The sequence below is a fragment of the Nycticebus coucang genome, chromosome 17 (assembly GCF_027406575.1).
Source record: "Nycticebus coucang isolate mNycCou1 chromosome 17, mNycCou1.pri, whole genome shotgun sequence".
Lineage (NCBI taxonomy): Eukaryota > Metazoa > Chordata > Mammalia > Primates > Lorisidae > Nycticebus > Nycticebus coucang.
In genome coordinates, this window is record NC_069796.1 from 90885870 (window position 1) to 90908413 (window position 22544).

The 22544-nt window shown below is 48.2% G+C and overlaps 1 protein-coding gene across 7 annotated transcripts in view; it reads left to right on the plus strand.

Moving 5' to 3' along the window:
* The window catches only part of STK32B (serine/threonine kinase 32B), a 368237-nt gene that overhangs the window by 253670 nt on the left and 92023 nt on the right, over positions 1 to 22544 (plus strand). The gene's annotated exons all lie outside the window — the stretch shown is intronic.

Sequence of the window (22544 nt, forward strand, 5' to 3'; positions counted from 1 at the left end):
TCAACCACCTCCTGAGTTAAGCCTGTCGTTCTTCCCAACTAGAAATGAGGATGTGTAGACACAGAGGGCTGCAGCAATGTGCCAAGGTCAGACAGGGTGTAAGTCCAGCCCATCTTGGCAGCCCATGGCCTTGTTTCTTATGAGCCAGGAGGGAGTTCTTAGGAGGGCTGAATCCCCAACATGGGAATTCCAGGGTGGACTCTCCTCCAACCCTCCTTTAGTTCTGTCCTCAGAAAAGCACTCTCAAAGCTCACTACTGGCGTTGCCTTGCCTAGGGACATGGTGAAAGCCCAGCTAAATGGTTTTGTTTGCTGCCCAGGGAACTCATGCATCTTTGCAGTACCAGATGCTGGGTGGGAGAGGAGTGGCCTTCCTGCTGTCCCCTTGTTCTTCCCTGCTGTAACAAAGACAGCAGTTGTTCCACCAGCTGACTCGTCTTTGTATCACAACCAGAATGGTGTCTGGGTGTGTGGCTGGGTGGCTGTCTGGACTCACCACACTGCCTGCCTCCCTTGCATCAGCTGTGGACACACAACTGGGTCCTGGCAATGAGGTGTGAGCAGGAAACTGCCAGACAACTTCCAGGAGCTTCCTCCAGACCCAGCTGCCACTTTCTCTTTGCCTCCTCTTCCACCCTTCTTCCATCTGGCTTCATAGATGGATGCCTGAGTCTTGGAGGAGCTGCCTCCAGGGCATGGAGAGCCACACCCTGAGGCTGAGCCTGGTTTTCCCGAAGGATTTATGTGCCCAGCTGCCCTACCAGCTCTGCACTGGCTGCCTCAGATTGCTACATGGAAGAGAAAGAAACTTCCTTCTTTAGGTGAGCTGCGCTTATCTAGGGGCCACACCTGGTTCTTGCTAATCTGTCTGCATCTCGCATGCTCATGCTTTCTCCCATCGTTCGGATCAGCAGAGGCCCCCTGCCTGTGCTGCTGCATCCATGGGCCAGAATTGTGTTTGTCAATTCTTGCAGCAGCTCTAGTGTCAGAGCTATGGGCTCTTAAACCCCTTTCTTGGCCTCAGACGGTAGCGATCACCCCTCCCATCCTCAAGGGTGGGCAAATCACACCTGGTGGTTTGTGTTCCTTGGCTCTCATGGTCTTTTGAGGGTTTGGAGGGGGGATGAATGGCTGTAGTGGTCAGACCAATTGTGCCAGCACATGGAGAGTCCACCCCTTGAGCCTAGTGGCCAGTTCTCAGGCAACTTGAGGTCTCAGTTTCCAGCTGTGGGCCACGCTTGTCCCTGTAGCTGTGAAGTAGCATAGCGAGCAGAATCGTATTCAGCAGCTCACCAGACTGGAGGGTTGTGCAGATGTTCCCGCTGGCTGACGTGCACCTTCCACATGGGGTGAGCCACATTTGTAACTGAATGAACAAGTAAGTGAACACAGTCTTTGGAAACCCTTCCAAGAGTGTTAAATCCTAAACAGTGACTAATAAAACAACAATGAGTGATGATATTGATGAACAGAGTAAGTCAGAGGTTTGTTTAATTTCAGTAGGAAAGAACAATCTTTTATTCAAATAAATGGGACACCAAAATCCAGTGTGTAAAAGGAACTTCTGCATTTAGGTTCTTCCCAGAGAGGCAGGTGACAAAGTCTTCAGACTTTGCTACCACTTCTTGGCCATGGGACCTCAGGCAAGGTATTCATTCTTTAATTCATATTGAATTATTCACTCAACAATTGTTAAAAACAATTATTCTGACACAAGTTAAAATGGTAAGGGAGACTTTATTCTGGACTACAACAATGTGTGTCAAGACTATCACAGCAGCAGAGAGACCTGCTGAACTTGTAAGCAGCAGAGACAACAGGGGGTTTATAGCCAGTGAGGAGAAGGAGGGTTCGGTGGACAGAAAGTGACAGAGAGAAGACATCAGGGGTAAGGGATTCTTGCCAAACTGACTTGCCAGGATTCCTACTAAAAACAGGCCAAGGACCCAGACATCAAAAGCAGGGGAGGAGGAATCTGGTCAATCAGATAGTGAGGGCCAGCACACATCAAAGGTGGAGGATTCTCAGTGGGCTGACTTAGCAGGTGTCTTGATAAAAACAGGGTTTTGGCAGACTGAAGACAGGGCCCAAAGAGGAGGTCTGGGCCAAAAGAGGGCTCTGGAACCTGCTAAAGTTCAATGAAGGAAAGGGCCTTGTCACTCTTGAGCATGATTCTTAACTTCTATCCTGCTCAAGAGTATTGGGAAGATGGCACAAGGCCTTGCCAGCTGCAGGAGCACCATATGGCAGGAACCCAGGCCTGGTCTGCTCTGCACACTATGTGGACATTTTGCCTAAAGGGCCGGAGAGTAAATATTTCAAGCCTGCAGATTATAGGGCCTTTGTTGCAATCACTCAACTCTGCCACTATGGTGTGAAAGCAGACATAATGAGCAATATATGATGAATGAGAAACAGCATTCTAATAAAACTTTATTTACAAAAACAAGATGTGAACTCCAGAACATAGTCTTCTGATCTCTGTCTAAAGAGGGAGGCTTTCTGATTAATGTGAAGGTACAGGGTAGGCTAGTGGTACAACTTTGGCAGGTCTTGTATGCTATCCCCGCCACATTACTCATCACTGTCATCGTCATCACTGACTGTACACTCCAAGGATTAATGCATGTGTAGTGTATTACAAATCATTTTGGAATAAAGTAGATATAAATGTTTTCGCAAATGTTACCTTGTGTGACTTTCACAAGGTTCTGGTCTATGTGGTACTTGGGGCAGGGATATAGGGAGGGACAGTGTCTCTGTTGGTGGCAATACCCCAGGAAGATGAAAAATGCCTCTACACAGAACACACATGGATGATCCCAGAGATGTCCTGGGAAACAAGCCTCTCCTCTCCAGCCCTGGAAACAGAACAGAACTTGGTTGCATTGGCCCTACTCACTCCTGAAGATGGGCAGTTAGACACAGCAGAGAAGAGGAAAACATCACGAAAGTAGCCAAGGGTTGGCCAGCCCCATAGAAGGGAGATGCAGACAGATGGCTGGAAGGTCTCACATTTAAGAAAATAAAGACAAGCCACTGGGGACAAGAGCAATCAGCAACAGAATGAAAAATGTGGGCACACAGGGTCAAATGCAGATTTTGGTGAATTTCTGACCCATGAGTGAGGCAGGAGCTGCATTCTTTGAATTATGCCGCAGCCTTGCTACTCCCTCAGTTCCCTCCACTCCCATGTGGAGGTTTGTTGGATTCACTGCAGCACCACCATGGTGCTAGCATTCTCACTGCAGGAGACCTGAAGCTTTAGGAAGCCACAACTGCTGAGGTCTCTTCCACTTTGCACGCTTCATATTTGAGTCATCACCCAATCTATTCAGTACTGACATCCTATTAAGGAAAGTGCCAGTAATCTAATAGCTCATCCTATCCTAGACCAAAAATTTCAGAATGTTTAAAAAGAAGACAACTCTGCTCCCACCTTTTCTGGGTCAATGGACTATTTTATAAAATGTCAGCTTCATCTCTATCATTACAATAATAACTGCAATGACATGCTTTAAGCTCTTTGCTCAGCCAGAGCTCTTTCAGCACATCATTGCAGTTATTATTGTAATGATAGAGATGAAGCTGACATTTTATAAAATAGTCCATTCCAGATGAATATTTCCAGCTGTTCCTCTCTTCCACACATCTGTATTTCTTTCTTGAATTCAGACTAATTTTTGTATGGGAGCATGAAAGTTCAATCAAGTTTGAGACTGGGTTCAGCACAGGTAAGTAAGCCCCTTGGGTACACAGGGCCTCTGACAGATGGTGAACTCTCATTCCATTCATCTAAGGTCAACAAAGACTAACATTGGGGCTTCTCCCAGGTTACAGAGCCCAAGGCTGGAGGAGCAGTGTAGGGATCCCAGGCCTGCCTGATGTCACAGGCAAATTGCTCCGTACAGTAGTTTGAAGATTAAACGAGATGCCAAATGCAGAACCTTAGCACATTATCTGGCACCTAACAAGCCTTTAGTAAATTAAAAGTCTTCTCAGATCTCACAGGTAGAAGGTGACAGAGCTGGGATTGAGACCTTGGCTTGGATTCTAAAATCCCTCCCATTAACTACAGATTAATCACTGGCCTTTCGCGTTTTGGTTGAGGCCTAAGCAATGTCACAGGGGAAGTATGATGTCCTCTCCACCATGCCCTGCTTAGGGGTGCATTTCATTCTTGGATGCATTAATTCACTCACTCATTACATGTCCATCCATCTACCCATTCATTAATTCTCTCATTCATCCACTTCTTCATTCCTCCATCCTTCCATCTACCTATCCATCCAATAAGCATTCATGGAGCATGATCTTCCAGTGTAAGAAACACACAGTAAACAGCCCTGAAGTGGCCAGACTGGTGCTGAAATGGAGTTAGGAATGGCAGGGATAAGGCACTAGAAATTGTGAGGTAAGAGCACCTGAGTGTCTGATGAGGTGACACAGGATGTACCAGGTTTGGGGACTTGGAGGAGGCAGAGTTCACCAGAGAAGGAAGAGCTGTGGAAATGCACAGATAGCCGTATTCACACAGCACAGAGTTGGGAGGTGCCTGGGAAATGCTCAGCACTCAGGAAAGCCAGAGAGTTAACTGGACAGCTGGGCAGCAGCAAGATCTTTCAAGATGTCAGAGAATGGGCAGAACAGCCGGGCATGTACCCTTTTGTCAATGTTTTCCATGTAGTGGAGCACACGATGCTATACCTATGGAGTTAGACCAAGCAGCAAGGTACCCTCTTTCGTGTCCTCAGAGGCTGAAGGAATTTTCTGCTGAGTAGCTGTGTTTGATCACTCTGCTTCAATCTCTATGTCAAGTGTCATGGAGGCAGATGGGCTCTCAGTTCCTTCCCTCGTACAGTTTCCCTGGATGGGTTCAGAACAAGGTCCCACAGGGCTCCATGCCCTCCATGGTCTCACCCTTCCCAGGGCTGCATGCCCTCCACAGTCTCATCCCTCCTGCTGGTCCAGCCCCATCTCCCACACTCCTTCCACTTAGTTCTAAATCATTCTCACCCCTCCAGCTGGACCAGCCCCGTCTCCCACACTCCTTCCACTTAGTTCTAGATCATTCTGGATTCTTAGGGACACCCTTGTGTCACCCACCATTGTGCCTTTGCAGACTCAGTCCCAGAACTACCTGCAGTCTTTCCCAGGAGCACACAAACCCTACTGCTTTCTCTGCCCTCTTTCTCAGACTCCTCTTAGTTGGTGATAGACTGACAAGACTGACTCCTACTTTTCTTTGTCATTTTTGTCTTATTTTCTATCTTTGTGATTCTTTACTCCACCCTCTGGGAGATTCCTTGACTTCAAACCTTCTCTCTGTGTTTGGCCTCTGTTTTTCATTTTGAAGGTTGTCCTCAAATGCCAACTGATCACTGATGATTATTGGTTCACCCTCAAGAAGAGACAGTGAAAGCAGGTTGGTCAGCCTGGGGAGAGGTGATCTCCACAGTGGAGAGCCCAGCAGCAGGGGACTGGGACCAGGCTCCTCTGTGGAATGACATGGCACCTGCGACCATGTCAGGGTCTGAGAGACTTTACTCTGGGCCTCTAGTCTCAAGAAGGGTGTTGATGTTGGCCTTAGCCTGGCCATTCAAGATGTGGGCATAGGGCATAGGAGGGAATCAAGGTTGGGGACACCATTTGCGATTTAGACCACAGTTGATTCCAACTGCTTTTCAGCTCTTTTCTGTGCACAGCACAGCTGCATGGGGCTGCAGAGTGGGCTTAGGGACCTGATGCTTTGGACGCAGATTGTCCCTGATTCAGCTTCCAGCACTGCCGTTCAGTGGTCCCTGGCCCTCCTAGGTTGGAGATTCCCCACAGTCCTGCGGGGTACACTGTTTTGTGGGGATCCCCTGACATAGGAGATTCCTGCACTCCACTAGTCCAGAACCTCCATCTATTTTTGTCTTTGCAAGGGTACAGGTCAAATCTATCAAGTATTGAACACCAATTTCTTAACATTGTGATTAAGTAAATGAGGTGAAAGCTATGTTAATTAGTAGGATGTAAGCACTCCAATTTGTACAAATAATCAACACATTGAGTCCCACAAAGGCATTAATGTATTCATGATCTATGTATACATGACTTAATAAAAAAAGTAAATAAAAAGAAAAAAAAAAGGTGACGCAAGAGTTCACCCTTCGTTCCTGTGGGTTTAACCATATCTTGCTTAGGACTCAGTCAGTCGCCAAATAAATATCTAGTCTGTGCCAGGTGAACAGCACTGAGCAAAATGCGAAATACCTCTGCCTGCCCAGGGTTTGCATTGTAGCAGTTCTGTGTGGGTTTTGTCAGTTCCATGCAGGAGTTTCAAACCTCCTCTCACCACCACCACCTCACCACCCCACCCCCTGTCTGTCTCTTTCCCCAGCCTCAGCTGCACCTGTCAGACAGCAGGTCAGAGAGGGATCCACACAGGGCACTGGCAGGACACAGGAGCCGGGGACCCTACTTGTCTCAGAAAGGCTGACATTTAGAGACTTCCCTCCTTTCTCCTCCATAAGGACACAGGGATCACTGCCACTGGGGCCATTTGTCAGCCAAGCAGAGCCCCTGGGACATTCCACCCCTTTTCTGGCTGTTGGTCAGAGTCTGCATCCACCTTACACCTTTCCACCCCATTCCCACTCCTTACCCATCCCTGGGTCTGTGCTCTTCCCCACATTCCTTCAGTGCTCACTTCTCTCCCAGTTTAGTGACCCCCCCACTCCCAGGTCTCCCTACCCCCCTCAGGGTGGTCTTTTTCAATTGCTAAATAGATAAGTCACTCCCTAGTAAGAAATTCTCCAATGGAGCAAGTGCCCCCTCCTGCTTCCAGCTGCTTCTGAGCTCCAGGAAGTCCCCTCAGCCTCTCCATTAGGCAGGGCCTCTGCAGTCTCTGAGCTTCCTGAGGACTCCGGTGCTCTATCTGTGACCAAGTGAGTCTCAATTCTAGGTGTCACTGGGCTTTTATCTGGAATGGTGTGATGTATCTAGAAACATCCTCAGATTCAAACATACCTAACTCAATGCTTACAACTTCACTGTTAAAAATTTACTGTTTTAAAATTTAAGCATATCAAAGAATCTCAAATTAAAAATACCTACAAAAGGGATCAGACATTAAGAACTTACCTCCACAGGTTAGCGTCTCCTGTTGTGTTCTAAGCTGCCAGATGACTTAGAGGCATGTTCCCAGGTTCAGATCCTTCATAATACACATTTGTCTGATCCCACCACCAATAAAGTCCTCCTCATTATTATTTTTTTTGTCTACTCCTTTTCTTTCACTTAATGCATTTATTTTTAAAGAAGGACTTTGTATATAGGATCAGTGTCTTAAATGGCAAAACAACATAACCTGTTTTAAGGTAATTGTAAAGAAAAATAAATAAAACCAAAATAGATCAAATTCTGGTTTGACTGAGTGTCTACCAAAAGTTTGAGCTGAGTCCTGCTTTCTCTTTGTATTAACAGGGGGGCTTATAGAGATGTTAAAGACTAAGTGGAAAAGCCTTCTTCCTAAGATCAGGAGGACTGAAGGGAACTGGAAAAGGAGTAACTGTCTCTCCATCTACCTGCATGGCCATCCGTGTCCTATCCCCGGCACCCATTGGTGATGGCAGCCACTTTGCGAGAGATGGGCCTTAGAGAGGATGGAATGGATGGGAGGGGCCAGAGGCAACTCAGTGCCTCTCAGACTCGAGGCTACAGATCAGTCATTCAGAAACTCATGTAAACAACGTGGCAGCTCAGCAACCACGTTCCCCAGACTCGGGTCCTGTGTGTGGGTAGTAGGCCCAGACCTGCCTTTTCACCAGCATGCCTGCCACTGGAAAAGTCTTTGAGAAACACAGGCCTAGCAGACGGCGCTGAGACGGGTGTTTCGTGAAGCCCAACCCTGCAGGCCTAGGGGTCATCACTGCCTCTTGTACCCCTGACTGGGACCCTGGCACATTGCTGCCATCACCTGAGCAACAGAGGCCTCATGTGCAAAAGGGGTGACAGGTCAGCCCTGGCACTGTAAGGGACCCATGGAAATGACTGATGACAAGCCAGGCAGAGCACTAAGGGAAGGAAAGAAACCCTGAGATCAGCCCTGACCCAGGGTCCCTCCTCCCTGCCTTTGCTGGCCAGTGACGACGATGAAGTTGGTGTTCCCTATGATTCAGCACCTGCTGAATTCCTCCGGAGACCACTGGCGGGGCTGGATCTGAATCCAGACCTCTAAAGTGTGCAGCACTGACCTCTGTGCTGGCCCTGGCCATCTCCCCTGACCCCTTTCCTCCCAGAACTTTCACCAGGCCCCTGGTACCCTGGTATCCAACCCTCAGTTCATATTCTCGTGCCCCTGTTTTTGTGCTGACTCCCTGATTTCAGGATTCAGGGACATGGCTCTTCCCGGGCTCCCTGTTCCCTCCCCCAATAACTTGTCCAGAGGACGCACTGCCCAGCCTCGCATGCTGAAGTCTGCAGGGTTTGCATCTTTTCACATAATCCTGTGAGACAGTGCCAAGTACTAAATTATGTTCCCCAAAATTTATGTATTGAAGCCCTAACCCCCAGCACCTGCAAATGTGGCTATACTTGAGAACCAGTCTTTCAGAGGTGATTAAGAAAGGCTGAGGTCCTTAAAATGGGCCCTCGTCCAGTCTGGCTGGTGTCCTTCTAGGAAGAGGTCAGGACACACATGCATGTGGGCAGGGAGAAGACAGCCATTCGCAAGCCAAGGAGAGAACGTCAGGAGAAAGGAAGGCTGCAGGCACCTTGGTCCTGCACCTTTGGCCTGCATAGCTGTGAGGGACAAAACCTGCTGCTGAAGCCTCACCTTGAGGTGTCCATCACTGTGGCTCTGTCCTCCCAGCGCATGTGATAGAACTTTAGGGTCGACATGGAGATGACTTCCATCCTGGGAGTATTCAGAGCAGCTCCAGGGCTGAGGGCATTGTGGCTGCCAGGTTACAGCTGGAGCCATCCTTGGAGACGGGATACAGTGAAACCCCAGAGCTGCCAAGATCTCGCATCTGCCAGGCCCAGTGCTTGTTTCTCAGGGATAATCCGAATGTGTTCATTATTCTGGTGAAGCCGCTCCTAATCAGACCGCCCTGCAGTTGGCTGTGAGCTCATGATCTCTTCACTTAGTACTTGAAAGGGGGCATAGAACTGAACGGGCTGCATCAGAGCCACTCAGGCTGTGGCCACCCCCACCGGATGCCCCCGATCCTGTCCTCACTCTCTTCCTGCCACCCCACCCGTCAGCATCTCCAGGGTTATCCAAGGGAACGCAGAAGCCCGACCTGCATTTGAAATGTGATTCTGAGACAGCGGAGTGCAGCTCTGAAGAGGCACAAGAATGTTACTGATGCCTCTGTCTGCCTTTGTGAACAGACAAAGCGACCTGGGTAAGAATTGTGTCCTAGTCCCTCTGTAATGCCACTTTGAACCAGTGACATCTCACTAAGTCTCCTTAGTGTGTGCAAAGCAAGGAGAGTGACTCCCCTCCCAGGACCAGCACCTACAACACACAAGTGCCTTTTCCAGGGTGGCACAAGACCCTGCTCTGCTTTTGACATTGCATTTTGAATGCATCTTGACATTCTTTTTTTTTTTTGTGGTTTTTGGCCGGGGCTGGGTTTGAACCCGGCACCTCCGGCATATGGGACTGGCGCCCTACTCCTTGAGCTACAGGCGCCGCCCGCATCTTGACATTCTTTAAACTGTTTGAACATGGGTCTTGGATGTTCTTTTTGCACTGAAGCCCACCAATTATGTAGCTGACCCTGCCATCATCCCCAGTCACCCTCTCCCTACACATCTCTTGGCGTGGGGAAGAAAGTGAGGCTCAGAGAGGCTGAGGTACCTGCTCATGGCCCACTGGGGCAATCGGCGACTTTACTGTCTCCATCCTCACCATCATGTCCAGAGCCTGTTCAGGGTCCCACAGTGCAACATAGTCGTCATCATCATCTCCTTCCTGTCCTCTCCATTAGCCCACCCCACCCCAACCCCCTGCTCTGTCCTGTCACCCAGGCTGACTTGACTGCCCATGTGGATCATTTGTTTTCTTTTCATTCCTGTCTTTCTCTCCTGGGGCATAATCTCCATGACAGTGGGGACTTGCTGCAGTTTTGTCCTCTATTCTGAGCAGAGAGCAGCACCTGGCATTTAAAAGCTCTGAATATGGTCAGGTGCAGTGGCTCATGCTTGTAATCCCAGCACTTCGAAGGTCTAGGTGGGTGGATTGCCTGAGCTCACAGGTTCCAGACTAGCCTGAGCCAGAGCAAGACCTCATCTCTAAAACTAGCTGGGCGTTGTGGAGGACACCTGTTGTCCCAGCTACTTGGGAGGCTGAGGCATGAGAATCGCTTAAGCCCAGGAATTGGAGGTTGCTGTGAACTCTGATGCCACAGCACTCTACCAAGGTTGACAATGTGAGACTCTAATCTCAATAATAATAATAATAATAATAAACTCCGAATATGGTGTTGAGTGAATGGAAAAAATGGATGATTTCCCAAGATGCCGCTACTGGGAACTGAGCTGCGAGCCCAGTTCCTTTATCTGAATTATTCTTATGTCTCTCCCAATAGCAAGAAGGGCTCCTGTCCCCACTGACGGAGGGGGAGGCCAGGTTGAATTCCTCATTGCCGCAGGGCCAGGTTGAGAACCAGGGCTGTCTGGCGGAGCAGGTGCCTGTGGTGTCCTTGGCCACATGTGCACCAAGACCAGGTGGCAACAGGCTTCTCATCTGCAGCTTGAGCACTGTGCACTCCCCACCCCCACCCCACAGGGCTTTAGATTAAATGAAATCCCGTGTGTGCAGCAGCCAGTGCAGTGTGGCAGGGAAATGTGGTCAGTGCAAGTTGGGGGGCTGGCCTCATTGTACCCCTGTGCCCCTTGTGTCATCCTGTACAGGGACTCTGCTTGCCTCTTGCTGGTCTGCCCCAAGGGGTGGATTTCAGGAAAGAGTGCATGGACCATTTGCAATAAAATTACTTTTCTGAAAGTGACTGTGCCCATGCCTGCCAACACCTTCCTGCCATCCTGTGTCCTCAGGACCTTGTTAATAAGGTAATGGGTGTGGGCTCTGGAGGAAGCATCTGGGCTTCTAATCCTGACTCCCCCATTGCTCACCTGTTGGGCACAGTAGTCAGGATTCTCCAGGGAAACAGAACCAACAGGGTGTGTGTGTATAGGAGAGAAAGAACTCTAAGGAGCTGGATCATGGGATCGTGGAAGTTCAAGTCTAGAATCAGGTCAACCAGCAGGCTGGAGATCCCAGGAAGAGCCGATGTTGGAGTTCAATTCGAAAGGCAGTCTGCTGGCAGAATTCCCCCTTTCTTCTGTTAAGGCCTCCAATTGACTAGACATGATGGGAAGCAATCTGTTTTACTCAAAGTCTGCTGACCTAAATGTTAAGCCCATCCCAAAATACTCCCACTTCTGAAACATCTAGAATAATGTTTGACCGAATACCTAGGTGCTATGGTCAAGACAAGTTAGCACATAAGATTCACCATCCTACTGGTGATAAAGTTTCACCCCTCCAAGAGCACAGAGTCTTATGCCCAATGAGTCTTTGGTGTAAGACTCGTTGTCTATAAAACAGTTGGCAATATCATCTACCCGGCACAAGTGCTCTGAGAGCTGAGTGAGGTAGAGCATGTGCAGTGCTGTGAGCAGGTCCAGACAACAGGCTGCAGTGTCATCCCATTCCCGCCAGGGCGTGGCTCCTTCCCTCTCACCTGCGTCCTCCTCGCCTTGGGCAGCAGGAATGGAGGGAAATGAGAAATGGTGGCCACGTCCCTTTCCGTAGTCTTCCTGAGAAGCAAAATTCTTAACAGCTTATAGTCAAAAGACCCCAGCTTCCCATGTTCTCAGTTCTACTACTTTCTGTAAGACCCTCTGCCCAGGCAAGGTTTTCTTACTTCGAACTTAAGCATTTTATAGATGGCTGGTGTATGAAGCCCTCATCCTTAGCCAAGCCTGGGCTAATCCTTTCATATGTATCCTTGCATTTAACTCTCACAACCATCCTTTGAGGTGGGCATAGTGTTATCCCACATTACAGATGAGGAAACTGAGGCTTTGAAAAGCTAGAGACCCAAAGCTTGTTTGTTTCGGACAGAGTTAAGGTCTCTGCCGGCATTGGCAATGTAGGACTCTGACTCTTACACATTTTGGCAGCATGCCCCCTTGGATAATGCTCACAGAAAGATTGGCCCTAAAAATAGCAGCTCTTAAAATATTAATTCTCTGTGCCATCACCACATTGATTCTGCTTTCAAACCAAGGCTCCTACATGCCTTGTAACAACTGAGAAAAGGAATTCCTCCCTCTGCCAGGGCCCTGCCATCAGCCGTGTGAGCATCGGGCAGCTGGTTTCCTTTCCAGCTGAGCTGTACCTGCCAGGCTGCCACCCTACATGCATAACCATGCCGTGAGTCCAGGTGGTCCCCTCTCCATGCCCGTCAAACTGAGCATGACAGGCTCTGTGGGACCAGCCAGCTCAAGAATGGTCTTCCTGAGTGGTTCCCAGAGGAATCAGAGCCCACTGCTGGAGCTGGTATTTTAATGAGGTTGGAGCCTAAGAATTCCAAAAACTTCCTTCCTGAGTGAGCCCAGGACTCAACCTCCCACTCCTGTGAATGGGGTTGGGTCCATCAGGAGAGAACATTTGGCCAGAAGCCAAGCTAGTCCTGGGCATGCCACTCGACATGGTTAGGCTCAGGTCCCACCACCTAAAATGAAGAAGATTCTGCTGGCTCCAGGGCTGCCGCGAAGAGAGACTGTGTTTGTGAGCAAGGTGTATCCTTTCCCCCTCAGAGATCTCAGGGACATTTCACAGTACTCAGAACATGGGCCGCGGCTCCCACCCTTCCCATTTTTGCACCCTCTCCAACTCTGGGCCCTGTGCCCTCCTCCTTGCCCAAACCACGGCTTCCACTTCTGTCCGTCCTCCCAGACTCTTCTCAGTCACCTCTGTCACACCGCCCCTGTCACCCTCTTTATTTTCATCATGGAACATGTCACAGTTTTGTCTCTGACTAGTTGTCCCTCCCAGCTAAAATGGAGGCTCTGCTCTGGGGGTTCCTGGGTACGCTCCTGAAGGAGGATAGTTCTCCCCTATGTTCTCAGCACCAGGACGACCCTGGCAGAGGGCTGCACCCAAGCATGGATTGCCTGGAAGGGCCCCATAAGTGTGGATCTGGAGCCTGGTGCACCACAGGGTGGCGGGTGGGGGGCCAGAGGGAGGTGGCCGTAGGATCAGGGCAGGAGGGAAGAGTGACTTCTTACTGGTCAAAAGAGCATGTGGGGAAAATCAACTCAGACCTGAGCCAGCTTTAAAATGAACATATTTGTAATTTGTAATTGAACATCTCTGAGCTTCATTGTCTTCAGTAAGGAGAGAGAACACAATGATTTCTTAATTCCTCAATGACTCAGATAAAACCTGTGCTTTGAGAGGTTTACACCATTCAGGAAAGTGAAGCTCAAATCCCTGTGCTGGTGCTGACTTGCCTGGCCACTCAAGGGAAGCTCTCCTCTCTGAACATTGGCCTCTTTGTCTGGGAATGACCCAGTTACTGCAGGTGGGGGCCTCCACTACCTCCAGGATTCCTGGATTCCAACAGGACAGATTCAGACTAGGTCTTGATATGGACTTGAACTCCTCCCAGCGTTTTGTTCAGAAATCTGGGTTAAGGATGCATGTATAAGGCACTATCTGAGCATCTCAAAGAAAGGGACGCTCACAAAGTGTGACACGGTCTTGCAGGCCTGGCCACCTCACCCAGATGACTGGATCTAGGAGGAAAATCGAAGATCAAATTACTGTGGCAACTTGCACACTGCAGAAAGTGAGCGAAGTAAAAGGAGAGCTATGCCAGGGGCTCTGGGAAAGTCTGGTCTCATGATTCATTGTGTTAACAGAGAGTGTTGGGGGATCCCCTTCCTGGACCACCCACTGGCATCACCTGCCCAGGTCCCAAGCTGGGACCTGACACTAATTGGCTGCACACATGAGCCTGGACTTTTCCTGGGACCTTTGAACGCAAATGTTATGGAACGCTGGCCAGCGTTCACCCAGTGCCTCATGACAAGTTTATATTTGGTAACACCAATGGTGGTTCCTGAATACCTACTGTCTGCTTGGAACTACACAGGACTGAAAATCTAGTCATATGTGGGCCTTGCTTTGCTGGAGCTCAGAGCCAGTTGAGAAAGACAGGCATCCATCAGATGATCACATTAACATACACACCCACACAGTCACTGCCGTGCCAATGAAGGAGGGGGAGTAGAAAAAATGCAATGACCTGGTGCCCAAGCAGAGAGCTCATGGGTGCAGCGGCGTTGGCTGGAGATGAGCACTCGGGCTTGAGGACATTGCGTGCAGACACATTGGTGTATGTCACGCACGCCCAGCTTGGCTGGTGACTCTAATCACCCAAAGGGTGGGAAGGACAGTGTGTGGGTGGTGTCCAGGGAGCTGGGTTCAAATCACCCTTTGGCCACTTTTTAAGTGTGACCATGAAGAAGTCACTTCAACCCTCTAGGCTGCTGTTTTCCTCATCTGAAAAAAAGAAGATAATGCTGGTTCCCAGGGCTGGCAAGTGGATTAAATGAGTTTCAGTATGGGAAGAGGCTTTGTGGACTGGAGAAGTATACACGTGTGAGAAATGCTCATAATCAGGCTTGTGGACTGGTGAATTATACACGTGTGAGAAATGCTCATAATCAGAGGCTTGTGGACTGGAGAATTATACACGTGTGAGAAATGCTCATAATCAGGCTTGTGGACTGGAGAATTATACACGTCTGAGAATGGTCAGCTCCTCCATCATCCTTTCTGCCACTTCTTGTTCCTTCTAAACCGCCTGCTAAATGGGAGTAGTGCAGGGGATGGGAAAAGCAATCACCACTTACTGAGCACCTACTATATGCTAGGACATAGGTGGGTTCTTCATGTTTCATTTTATCCCCATTTTTTAGATAGGGAAAACTGAGACCTTCGCAGTAGTTGAGTAAGGATTAGAACTATTGCTCTTGTGTGAAGGGTGTCTTGCAGTCACTGTCTTCACAAGGTGTCTGGAGTCACTGTGGGCCAGCAACCTGCTCTTCCACACCCCCAGTTGCTCCATATGTTGCTATAGTTGCCCCTGCCTTGAGGAGCTCGTAATCTGGTGGGGCAGGCTGACTCGAGGGCAGCCGCTGCAGGTCAGTGTGCTAAGAGCAACTGGGAAGAACCTGAGCGGGTGGATCTGTGCAGGCCATGTGGACTGGTGAAGTCTGAGCTTCCCGGGAAGGTGACCCTCAGTGTGCCTACAGGGTGTGCTATACGCCTCACCCACCCATGAAGGAATTAATTGAACCAAGCACATCCTTGAACATGTCTGTGAATCCTGAAAGCTTCAACGTGTCCTGCTAGATACACTAGGTGATAACTAGCTGAATGCAATTGCCCTAGTAACCAAGTTAACATCTGAGCCACCCTCTGGAGTAACACATATTTTGAGCTGAATTAATCAATGTCAACCATACTGATGTGTGTTCTTTGCAAGATTAAAGAAAACAACACCCCTGAGCATGGCTTAACCAAAGGCACCTTCTCTCCTTAAAAATAAAGCAAGAGGGAAATTATTTGAGTGGCAACGTGAGGCTTTTTGTTAGATCCAAGACCGCAGTAGACTCTGTGTACCTTTAAAAACTTGCTTCCACGCCTTCAAATTACAGGTCTCTACCTGGTATATTCTGGGTGTACTGTGTACTGAGTCTGCAATGCAGGAAAATGCTTACCACCTCTCAGCCTTAGCACCATCGTCCAGCATAATAGGGGCAATAATATAGTCTGCCTGTGTTACTCTCCTGGAGTTACAACACAAAATATCACAAAATGGGTGGCTTAAACAACAGAAATCATGTCCTGCAGTTTCTGGGGGCTGGAATCCAAGATCCAGGTGCCGGCAGGGCTGGTTTCCTCAGACGCCTCACTCCTTGGCTTGCAGATGGCAGCCCTCTTGCTGGAGCTCGTGTGTCATCCCTCTGCACACAGGCCCCTGCACGTACCCTAATCTCCTCTTGTAAGGACACCAATCAGACCGATTTGAGCCCACCATGGTGTTCTCTTTTCACCTCAATCACCAATTTAAAGACTCTGTCTGCAAATGCAGCCATATCCTAAGGCACTGGGGGTGGGACTTGAGCATATGATTTTGAGGGAACATGATTCTTTCCATAATACCACCTACAAGGGCTGTGTTGAAGAGAATAATGAGCCCCCAAAGGACATCCTAGTCCTCAAAACCTATAACTATGTCACTTCACCTGGCACAAGGGACTTTGCAGGTATGATCGAGTTAAGGATGAGCAAGATTGCCCTGGATGGTCCAGGTGGCCACAAGGCTCCCACAGAAAGTGGGCAGCAGCAGGAGTTGGGATGACAGAAGTGAGGGGTCCCAGTGTTGCGAAAAAGGGACTCTAAGTCAAGGAATGTGAGCAACTTCCAGAAGTTGAGATGACAGAGACACACTGTCCCTGAGAACCTTCAGAAGGAGGGAACGCAGCCCTGCGGACTCTTGATTTTAATCCCCAAAGACTCGTTTGGACTTCTGGCCTCTGTACTGTAAGAGTAAATTTGTGGTGTTTTTTTTTTTGTTGTTTGTTTGTTTGTTTTTAATTTTTTTGGCCATGACCGGATTTGAACCCACCACCTCTGGTATATGGGGCCGGCACCCTACTCCTTGAGCCACAGGCACCACCCAATTTGTGGTGTTTTAAGTCACTGTGATTGTGGTAGTTTGTTAGGCAGCTGTGGGACACTAACATAGGCTGTTATGAAGACTGGATGGGTAATGCATGCAGGTGACTGGCCAGTCATGGGCATAGTGTAAGCACTCAGCAGCAGTCAGCTCTGCAGGCCAGATCCCACCCAGCACCACCCTGATGGCAGTTTGGGCAGAGAGACCACATCCACAGTAGCGGCAAATCTTCCCCATTCATTTTGGTCTTTCCTGCCCTACTTGTCAAGGTAAAGTCATGGTCACAGAGCACTGAGGGCAGTTGTGGCGGGGGGTTGGGGGGGGGAGTTTCTAGTCTTCAAAGTCCAAGGACACATTATGTCCTTACCTAAGGCCAGAACTCTGAAATCGAGGCATCAGCCTGTTTGGGTCCTCTGGAGTCTCTGAGGGACAGAGAGACTCCATCTCTCCCCGCTGCAGTGGTCCCAGGCCATCTGTGCTACTCCGTGGCCTGTAGCTTCATCACTCCTATGTCTGCCTCTGTGTACACTCACCTTCTCTGCACGTACCTGTTTCCTATCTTCTTATAAGGGTACAAGTCACTTGTGTGTGTGTGTGTGGGGGGTGTTAGACCCCCACACAACCTCATTTTAACTCAGATGCAAAAACGAACCACCTCACTGGCAAAGAAATAGCTTGCTGGCAAAGACACTATTTGCTGGCACAAACGGACATGCCTGTCTGCCAAAAACACTATTTCTAAATAACGTCCCATTCAAAGGTACTGGGCACGCATGAACTTTGTGCACACGCTCTTCAACCCACTACAGTGTTCTAGGAGGAGATTGCCACTGAGCTGTGTCCTAAAGCCCTAGTCAGGTGTGCAGCAGAGAGAAGGGCTTGCCGTCAAGAGATAAGGCCAGAGACACCCTCAGGTTCCTGGGTTGTACAAAGCGGCCTGCAACGGCTGGGCCACAGGACAGAGAGGGCCAGGCTGACGGGCCAGAGCAGGAGACACCCTAAAGACTTCAGACTCTGTCATTGGGACCGTGCTTTCTAAACACTTGTCCACAATGGGCTGAGCATGTGACAACTCTGCTTCAGTCTAAAACTATCCTTGAGACTCTCCTGGGTTGAAATGGCTCCCTTGGTTTCCACCTTCATTTGCTTACCATGGTCGTTCTTGGTAGTTAGGTTCAGTGTCCTTAGTTGTCAGATTTAAAAGTTGATAACCACATCTCAGTGTTCACTTTTCATCTCTGAGATTATATTAGAACATAGAATCCCATAGTCTGGCACCAGCAAGCCATTAAGGGGATTTATGTGGACAACGGACAGGGTCAGATTTATGTTTTGGAAAGCCATTTGAGTCCTATTAAAAAGAAAAATGTAACCCTTACATGTGGGTATTGTAATAAAATGAAAACTATCCTGAAATGAGAATAATATAATTTTAAAAAATCAAATCAGGTATTTATTACAAACATGTTCCTCAAATTATTGCTGCCTATTTTAGGGTTCTGGGAACCCTAATTCTTTTATTTCTTTTGTTAGTTCCCACCTATAGGCAGAGAACATTGATCTAGATTTTAACTTGAGACAAGGTCTTAACAGACCTTTGACAAATAGCAAAGAGGAAACTGGCACGTCATTGACCCTCTGTAGATAGTATTTTCTTCATCAATAAAATAGGAGCTGCAATATTTGCCTGTATGCATTGTGTCAGGATTGAATGAAGTGACGCAGAAAGGGCTCCTCTCCATGGTACTCAACACTGAGTAGCCACACTGCACACTGTCAACTCCAGCCACCCTGGCACATAATAAGCGCCCCATAGGGGTCAGCTGTGGGCACTCTGGGTGCTGCCATTAACATGGAGGTGTCCTGTTGAGGGCTGGGACTTGTGCCTGGTCTGCCTCCACAGAAAGCAGGAAACAGGTGAGAAAAACGCAACATTTCCTGAGTGGTGATGACATGTAGTTTCTTACTTGTTACAGTTTCTAGCTGAACAATCTATGCCAATGTGGTGAGAAATTTCAAAACTTGAGAACCAAGTTCCTTAGTGTCCTGGCCCACTTGGGTTTGCTGCTGGATGAGGACAAAGTCTTGTTCAAGCTGAGGTCACATAGTGAACCCTCCGATCACTCTCCAGCCTCAGTAAATGCCCTTGGCCATCCTTGTCCAGTACCTGTGGGTGCAACCTGAGTACGGAAGGAAATAGGTTGCCTCCCTCTCTTATCAATGGCAGTCGTGTCTCCTGTGTGCTGGGTGTTCCCATAAGAACTGTCTCATCAAATCCTCACTGTAACCACATGGAGAGCATATTATTATCCAGTTATGGCTGAGGAAACGGAGGCTCACGGGGACAGTGTCCTCATGTCTACGAGCAATGGGCGGACTCAGGACTGGAATACAGTCTCTCCCATGTGTCTTTTGCCACCCCCACTCCCATGCACATGGGCGGTGTGTACCCTTTGCCAGCAATAAAAGAGCAGTAAATGTTCACTTCCCCAGCCTGACTTGCTTCAGGTTTTTAATTGATTTTATTGCTGCATAAGGTTGCCAGCAAAGAATAATAAGAAACCCCCTGCCAAGGGACACGGGCAGAAATGTCCTCCTGGTCTTCCTCTGTAGCCTGTGCATGGGCTACATGAGGTCAACCTAAAGGTCAGAGGTCAACCTAAAGGTCGGAGGCCTTGCTGACCACCTGCTGAATCCAAGTCCCTTCTTTTCTAGACTTTGATTTGCTTTTTTCAAGCTGAAAATAAAAACAAAATCCTAAGCTCCCCATCTAACTGAACAAAGCCCTCTTGGGCCAAGGGCACCTAGAGAAACCTTAAAAACTGAAATCTCAGCCCTGAGAGGATGAGAGGTTGGACACACCTCTTTATACCCTCTCCTTCACTAATTGCCATGAAGCTTTCTTCTCTAAGGGCTAAACAGGGCCAGCCTTTGGGAAAGCTTGCTTCATGGATGATTGCAACCAACCTCATGACTGCCCCTTCCATTGTGAAGTTTGGGCACAACTGAGCAGCATTCCTCCTGACTGGCGTCCTCTGCTCACCTTTCAATGTCAGAGGGCCGAAAACTCCACCCTCAGATCAGGCTAAACCCACTATCTTTAGGGGCATGAAGCTCAATTGTGCATTTGCGTGTTACTTCTTTCATAAATACATAGTACTCATGACTCCTTCTATAGCTCATTAAATACGTATTATTAAGTCTAAATTCCTGTTCCCTTTACCATTTACTGGGAGTGCTTGTTCTTGGATTCTGCCCAAGGCTATGCTTCCCAGCCTATGCGATGGCCAGTCTGCAGGCCGAAAACCTTTATGAGAAATAAAACTGTCTTTCCAAATTTGTGAACCTTATCACTCTTCCATTGACAAAGCACTTGTCCCATCACGCAATCATGTCATTTATTGCTGTGCTTGTTGGCCTGCCTCTTCTCTGGAAGGCAAGCTCCGTTTGGCTAGATGGGTCCACCTTGTTCACTATGTGACCACAGAGGGGACATCCCTTAAATAATTGAGATTCTGTTTTGGGCTAAGGTTGGCACAGAAGGAACATGTGTTATGTATCAGATATTTAATCCACACAGCAAAGGGACCAGGCACAGACAAGGATCATGCAAGTAGTTGGAGAGGGGGCTGGAGGTGGAACACAGGCTGTATATCTCCTGAACTGGACTCTTCTGGATGGTGCAGCCCCTTTCCTGGGAGCTGTGGGGTCTAATGACCAAGCCGGACACACCTGTGCCCCTATTTTGTTCTTAAGATATGAGGTGCTGTGAGCAGGGCCTGTTTGATGTGGAAGCAGGCACTTGGACAGCTGAGGTGCTTGTCCAAGGCCGTGCTATGGTCATCAGGGACGTTAGCTATCCCTTGCTATTGGCCACCCCCCTCTGCTGGCTCTCCTTCCACTATGCCTGCCATGTTAGCTTCCTGTGGCTGCCACAGCAAACTCACAAAATTGGTGGCTTAAAACAACACCAAAGATGTATTGTCTTCTACTTCTGGCCAGATGTCCAAAATCAAAGCATAGTTAGGACTGAGCGTCCTGTGGAAACTTTTGGGAGAGTTGCTCCTGGCCTGTCCCACCCTCTGGTGGCTCCAGGAGATCCTTGGCTCTGACTGCATCACTCCAGTCTCTGCTTCCATCTTCCCATGGGGTCTTCTGTCTCGCATATCCATGCATCCAAACTGTCATCTCCTTTACCCCATAAAGACATGAGCATTGGATTTAGGACACAGCCTAAATCCATGATGACTTAGATCCTTAACTAATTACATCTGCAAAGATGACATTTCCAAATCAGGTCCCATTCTGTGGTTCTGGGTGAACATGAATTTGGGGGAGATACTGTTGAACCCCGTACACCAGATCACACCTCCTTAGGATCCCCTCACCCTTCCCACCTGTGTCTTAGTCTGTGGCCCCAAAGACATTTCTTGGCTCATATGCCGTGGGCCACAGCCACCTCCCCCCTCATGCCCACACCCCACATGACATCACCCCAGTCCTAGGGAAACCTTAAGGAATGAGCTTGAACATAAGTACTGTGTTTTCATTCTTTTTTGTGTGTCTGTCATTTGCTTTGTTTCAATATTAACTTTATTGTGATGTTCAGAAACTGAGCCTGTAATATCTCTGTGGTATGCCTATGCATCTTTATCTTTATCCAAATAACATATAAAAATATTTGGGCTATGATGTTCGAGTTTTGTATATATATTTTTTCTTGACATATTTTCCCCCCTGTATCACCTTTTCTTAAGAAACCTGCTGGTAACCACCCTGGGCAGGGGCCAAGAGGAGTGTCTGCTGACTTGATCTACAAACACTTGACTGTGGGTCTTCGGCTTTTTGTTCTGTGTAGGTTCTCAAGTTCATCACTCCTAAGCACCTCCACAGCAATCTCATTGTTCATAGTGGATATTTAGTGACCTCAGCAACAGAGCCCACTTACTGAATGCTCATCAAAATCACAGGCTTCAAATCTTTGTCTTTGAAGTAAAAACAAAAACTCACAGACTTAAAAAGTCACAGTAAAAATAAAAATTATAAGATACAAATGAAAAAAAAAAGATACAAATGAGTGTTTCTTCCTTCCTCAAACCAAAAGACATTGTACTGCATTATTACAAATAACTCCAGCGTCTTCAGGATTTGATGACTTCAGGAGCAATGACTCTTTACTTTGAAGAAAGCTATCATTAGTCGCAGTAGATTTGACATTACAAATGAGTGAAAATCTATGTCTTTGTGAAATATTTGTAAAAAACACCATGTTATAATAATGAGCAAATTGGGGGTGAAGTTGACTTCTCTTACTTCACTTTCTCATTCTTGCACCCTGGTGTCACACGTGTGTCTACTAGCAATGAGCACCGTGTTAGGCACAGCCATGCAGGGATGAGGAAACCAAATCCCCGGCCATTAGGAAGTACCTCTTGTGCTGGGAGACACTTTGCTATGATGATGATGTGGAGCAGAACTTTCCAGAAGCTCCCTGACCAGCCTTTGGTAAATGTGTTTCATTGTATTACCCTAAAAAGAGGTTCGCAGACTTTCTTCACAAGAGGCCAGATAATTAATACTTTAGGCTTTGAGGGCCACATTAGTCTCTGTTGTGTATTCCTTTTTGTTTGCGTGTGTGTGTGTGAGTGCAGTGGTGTTTTGTTTTTATAACTTTATAAACTTAAAAGCAATTCTCAGCTCACAGATAGTACAAATCACCTCTTCTTCACAGGCCTACGACTACAGTTTGCCCATGTCTGTGATATATGAGGGGAGCTGAGCCACACCCTCA